Raw genomic sequence first — 6,000 nt, forward strand, 5'->3', positions numbered from 1 at the left:
CAGTCAGGCAGGCTGGCCTCCCCTTACAGCTAACTCAACACAGTCAGGCAGGCTGGCCTCCCCTTACAGCTAACTCAATACAGTCAGGCAGGCTGGCCTCCCCTTACAGCTAACTCAACACAGTCAGACAGGCTGGCCTCCCCTTACAGCTAACTCAACACAGTCAGACAGGCTGGCCTCCCTTTACAGCTAACTCAACACAGTCAGGCAGGCTGGCCTCCCTTTACAGCTAACTCAACACAGTCAGACAGGCTGGCCCCCCCCTTACAGCTAACTCAACACAGTCAGGCAGGCTGGCCTCCCCTTACAGCTAACTCAACACAGTCAGGCAGGCTGGCCTCCCCTTACAGCTAACTCAACACAGTCAGGCAGGCTGGCCTCCCCTTACAGCTAACTCAACACAGTCAGGCAGGCTGGCCTCCCCTTACAGCTAACTCAATACAGTCAGGCAGGCTGGCCTCCCCTTACAGCTAACTCAACACAGTCAGGCAGGCTGGCCTCCCCTTACAGCTAACTCAACACAGTCAGGCAGGCTGGCCTCCCCTTACAGCTAACTCAACACAGTCAGGCAGGCTGGCCTCCCCTTACAGCTAACTCAACACAGTCAGGCAGGCTGGCCTCCCCTTACAGCTAACTCAACACAGTCAGACAGGCTGGCCTCCCCTTACAGCTGACTCAACACAGTCAGGCAGGCTGGCCTCCTCTTACAGCTAACTCAACACAGTCAGGCAGGCTGGCCTCCCCTTACAGCTAACTCAACACAGTCAGGCAGGCTGGCCTCCCCTTACAGCTAACTTAACACAGTCAGGCAGGCTGGCCTCCCCTTCAGCTAACTCAACACAGTCATGCAGGCTGGCCTCCCCTTACAGCTAACTCAACACAGTCAGACAGGCTGGCCTCCCCTTACAGCTAACTCAACACAGTCAGACAGGCTGGCCTCCCCTTACAGCTAACTCAACACAGTCAGACAGGCTGGCCTCCCCTTACAGCTAACTCAACACAGTCATGTAGGCTGGCCTCCCCTTACAGCTAACTCAACACAGTCAGACAGGCTGGCCTCCCCTTACAGCTAACTCAACACAGTCAGACAGGCTGGCCTCCCCTTACAGCTAACTCAACACAGTCAGGCAGGCTGGCCTCCCCTTACAGCTAACTCAATACAGTCAGGCAGGCTGGCCTCCCCTTACAGCTAACTCAACACAGTCAGACAGGCTGGCCTCCCCTTACAGCTAACTCAACACAGTCAGACAGGCTGGCCTTCCCTTACAGCTAACTCAACACAGTCAGACAGGCTGGCCTCCCCTTACAGCTAACTCAACACAGTCATGTAGGCTGGCCTCCCCTTACAGCTAACTCAACACAGTCAGACAGGCTGGCCTCCCCTTACAGCTAACTCAACACAGTCAGGCAGGCTGGCCTCCCCTTACAGCTAACTCAACACAGTCAGGCAGGCTGGCCTCCCCTTACAGCTAACTCAACACAGTCAGGCAGGCTGGCCTCCCCTTACAGCTAACTCAACACAGTCAGACAGGCTGGCCTCCCCTTACAGCTAACTCAACACAGTCAGGCAGGCTGGCCTCCCCTTACAGCTAACTCAATACAGTCAGGCAGGCTGGCCTCCCCTTACAGCTAACTCAACACAGTCAGACAGGCTGGCCTCCCCTTACAGCTAACTCAACACAGTCAGACAGGCTGGCCTCCCCTTACAGCTAACTCAACACAGTCAGACAGGCTGGCCTCCCCTTACAGCTAACTCAACACAGTCAGACAGGCTGGCCTCCCCTTACAGCTAACTCAACACAGTCAGACAGGCTGGCCTCCCCTTACAGCTAACTCAACACAGTCAGACAGGCTGGCCTCCCCTTACAGCTAACTCAATACAGTCAGGCAGGCTGGCCTCCCCTTACAGCTAACTCAACACAGTCAGACAGGCTGGCCTCCCCTTACAGCTAACTCAACACAGTCAGACAGGCTGGCCTCCCCTTACAGCTAACTCAACACAGTCAGACAGGCTGGCCTCCCCTTACAGCTAACTCAACACAGTCAGACAGGCTGGCCTCCCCTTACAGCTAACTCAACACAGTCAGACAGGCTGGCCTCCCCTTACAGCTAACTCAACACAGTCAGACAGGCTGGCCTCCCCTTACAGCTAACTCAACACAGTCAGACAGGCTGGCCTCCCCTTACAGCTAACTCAACACAGTCAGACAGGCTGGCCTCCCCTTACAGCTAACTCAACACAGTCAGACAGGCTGGCCTCCCCTTACAGCTAACTCAACACAGTCAGACAGGCTGGCCTCCCCTTACAGCTAACTCAACACAGTCAGACAGGCTGGCCTCCTCTTACAGCTAACTCAACACAGTCAGACAGGCTGGCCTCCCCTTACAGCTAACTCAACACAGTCAGACAGGCTGGCCTCCCTTTACAGCTAACTCAACACAGTCAGGCAGGCTGGCCTCCCTTTACAGCTAACTCAACACAGTCAGACAGGCTGGCCCCCCCTTACAGCTAACTCAACACAGTCAGGCAGGCTGGCCTCCCCTTACAGCTAACTCAACACAGTCAGGCAGGCTGGCCTCCCCTTACAGCTAACTCAACACAGTCAGGCAGGCTGACCTCCCCTTACAGCTAACTCAACACAGTCAGGCAGGCTGGCCTCCCCTTACAGCTAACTCAATACAGTCAGGCAGGCTGGCCTCCCCTTACAGCTAACTCAACACAGTCAGGCAGGCTGGCCTCCCCTTACAGCTAACTCAACACAGTCAGGCAGGCTGGCCTCCCCTTACAGCTAACTCAACACAGTCAGGCAGGCTGGCCTCCCCTTACAGCTAACTCAACACAGTCAGGCAGGCTGGCCTCCCCTTACAGCTAACTCAACACAGTCAGACAGGCTGGCCTCCCCTTACAGCTAACTCAACACAGTCAGGCAGGCTGGCCTCCTCTTACAGCTAACTCAACACAGTCAGGCAGGCTGGCCTCCCCTTACAGCTAACTCAACACAGTCAGGCAGGCTGGCCTCCCCTTACAGCTAACTCAACACAGTCAGGCAGGCTGGCCTCCCCTTCAGCTAACTCAACACAGTCATGCAGGCTGGCCTCCCCTTACAGCTAACTCAACACAGTCAGACAGGCTGGCCTCCCCTTACAGCTAACTCAACACAGTCAGACAGGCTGGCCTCCCCTTACAGCTAACTCAACACAGTCAGACAGGCTGGCCTCCCCTTACAGCTAACTCAACACAGTCATGTAGGCTGGCCTCCCCTTACAGCTAACTCAACACAGTCAGACAGGCTGGCCTCCCCTTACAGCTAACTCAACACAGTCAGACAGGCTGGCCTCCCCTTACAGCTAACTCAACACAGTCAGGCAGGCTGGCCTCCCCTTACAGCTAACTCAATACAGTCAGGCAGGCTGGCCTCCCCTTACAGCTAACTCAACACAGTCAGACAGGCTGGCCTCCCCTTACAGCTAACTCAACACAGTCAGACAGGCTGGCCTCCCCTTACAGCTAACTCAACACAGTCAGACAGGCTGGCCTCCCCTTACAGCTAACTCAACACAGTCATGTAGGCTGGCCTCCCCTTACAGCTAACTCAACACAGTCATGTAGGCTGGCCTCCCCTTACAGCTAACTCAACACAGTCAGACAGGCTGGCCTCCCCTTACAGCTAACTCAACACAGTCAGGCAGGCTGGCCTCCCCTTACAGCTAACTCAACACAGTCAGGCAGGCTGGCCTCCCCTTACAGCTAACTCAACACAGTCAGGCAGGCTGGCCTCCCCTTACAGCTAACTCAACACAGTCAGACAGGCTGGCCTCCCCTTACAGCTAACTCAACACAGTCAGGCAGGCTGGCCTCCCCTTACAGCTAACTCAATACAGTCAGGCAGGCTGGCCTCCCCTTACAGCTAACTCAACACAGTCAGACAGGCTGGCCTCCCCTTACAGCTAACTCAACACAGTCAGACAGGCTGGCCTCCCCTTACAGCTAACTCAACACAGTCAGACAGGCTGGCCTCCCCTTACAGCTAACTCAACACAGTCAGACAGGCTGGCCTCCCCTTACAGCTAACTCAACACAGTCAGACAGGCTGGCCTCCCCTTACAGCTAACTCAATACAGTCATGCAGGCTGGCCTCCCCTTACAGCTAACTCAACACAGTCAGACAGGCTGGCCTCCCCTTACAGCTAACTCAACACAGTCAGACAGGCTGGCCTCCCCTTACAGGTAACTCAACACAGTCAGACAGGCTGGCCTCCCCTTACAGCTAACTCAACACAGTCAGACAGGCTGGCCTCCCCTTACAGCTAACTCAATACAGTCAGGCAGGCTGGCCTCCCCTTACAGCTAACTCAACACAGTCAGACAGGCTGGCCTCCCCTTACAGCTAACTCAACACAGTCAGACAGGCTGGCCTCCCCTTACAGCTAACTCAACACAGTCAGACAGGCTGGCCTCCCCTTACAGCTAACTCAACACAGTCAGACAGGCTGGCCTCCCCTTACAGCTAACTCAACACAGTCAGACAGGCTGGCCTCCCCTTACAGCTAACTCAACACAGTCAGACAGGCTGGCCTCCCCTTACAGCTAACTCAACACAGTCAGGCAGGCTGGCCTCCCCTTACAGCTAACTCAATACAGTCAGGCAGGCTGGCCTCCCCTTACAGCTAACTCAACACAGTCAGACAGGCTGGCCTCCCCTTACAGCTAACTCAACACAGTCAGACAGGCTGGCCTCCCCTTACAGCTAACTCAACACAGTCAGACAGGCTGGCCTCCCCTTACAGCTAACTCAACACAGTCATGTAGGCTGGCCTCCCCTTACAGCTAACTCAACACAGTCAGACAGGCTGGCCTCCCCTTACAGCTAACTCAACACAGTCAGACAGGCTGGCCTCCCCTTACAGCTAACTCAACACAGTCAGGCAGGCTGGCCTCCCCTTACAGCTAACTCAATACAGTCAGGCAGGCTGGCCTCCCCTTACAGCTAACTCAACACAGTCAGACAGGCTGGCCTCCCCTTACAGCTAACTCAACACAGTCAGACAGGCTGGCCTCCCCTTACAGCTAACTCAACACAGTCAGACAGGCTGGCCTCCCCTTACAGCTAACTCAACACAGTCAGACAGGCTGGCCTCCCCTTACAGCTAACTCAACACAGTCAGACAGGCTGGCCTCCCCTTACAGCTAACTCAACACAGTCAGACAGGCTGGCCTCCCCTTACAGCTAACTCAACACAGTCAGACAGGCTGGCCTCCCCTTACAGCTAACTCAACACAGTCAGACAGGCTGGCCTCCCCTTACAGCTAACTCAACACAGTCAGACAGGCTGGCCTCCCCTTACAGCTAACTCAACACAGTCAGACAGGCTGGCCTCCCCTTACAGCTAACTCAACACAGTCAGGCAGGCTGGCCTCCCCTTACAGCTAACTCAACACAGTCAGGCAGGCTGGCCTCCCCTTACAGCTAACTCAACACAGTCAGGCAGGCTGGCCTCCCCTTACAGCTAACTCAACACAGTCAGACAGGCTGGCCTCCCCTTACAGCTAACTCAACACAGTCAGGCAGGCTGGCCTCCCCTTACAGCTAACTCAATACAGTCAGGCAGGCTGGCCTCCCCTTACAGCTAACTCAACACAGTCAGACAGGCTGGCCTCCCCTTACAGCTAACTCAACACAGTCAGACAGGCTGGCCTCCCCTTACAGCTAACTCAACACAGTCAGACAGGCTGGCCTCCCCTTACAGCTAACTCAACACAGTCAGACAGGCTGGCCTCCCCTTACAGCTAACTCAACACAGTCAGACAGGCTGGCCTCCCCTTACAGCTAACTCAATACAGTCATGCAGGCTGGCCTCCCCTTACAGCTAACTCAACACAGTCAGACAGGCTGGCCTCCCCTTACAGCTAACTCAACACAGTCAGACAGGCTGGCCTCCCCTTACAGGTAACTCAACACAGTCAGACAGGCTGGCCTCCCCTTACAGCTAACTCAACAC

This window comes from Salvelinus fontinalis, chromosome 23 (genome assembly GCF_029448725.1).
Source record: "Salvelinus fontinalis isolate EN_2023a chromosome 23, ASM2944872v1, whole genome shotgun sequence".
Lineage (NCBI taxonomy): Eukaryota > Metazoa > Chordata > Actinopteri > Salmoniformes > Salmonidae > Salvelinus > Salvelinus fontinalis.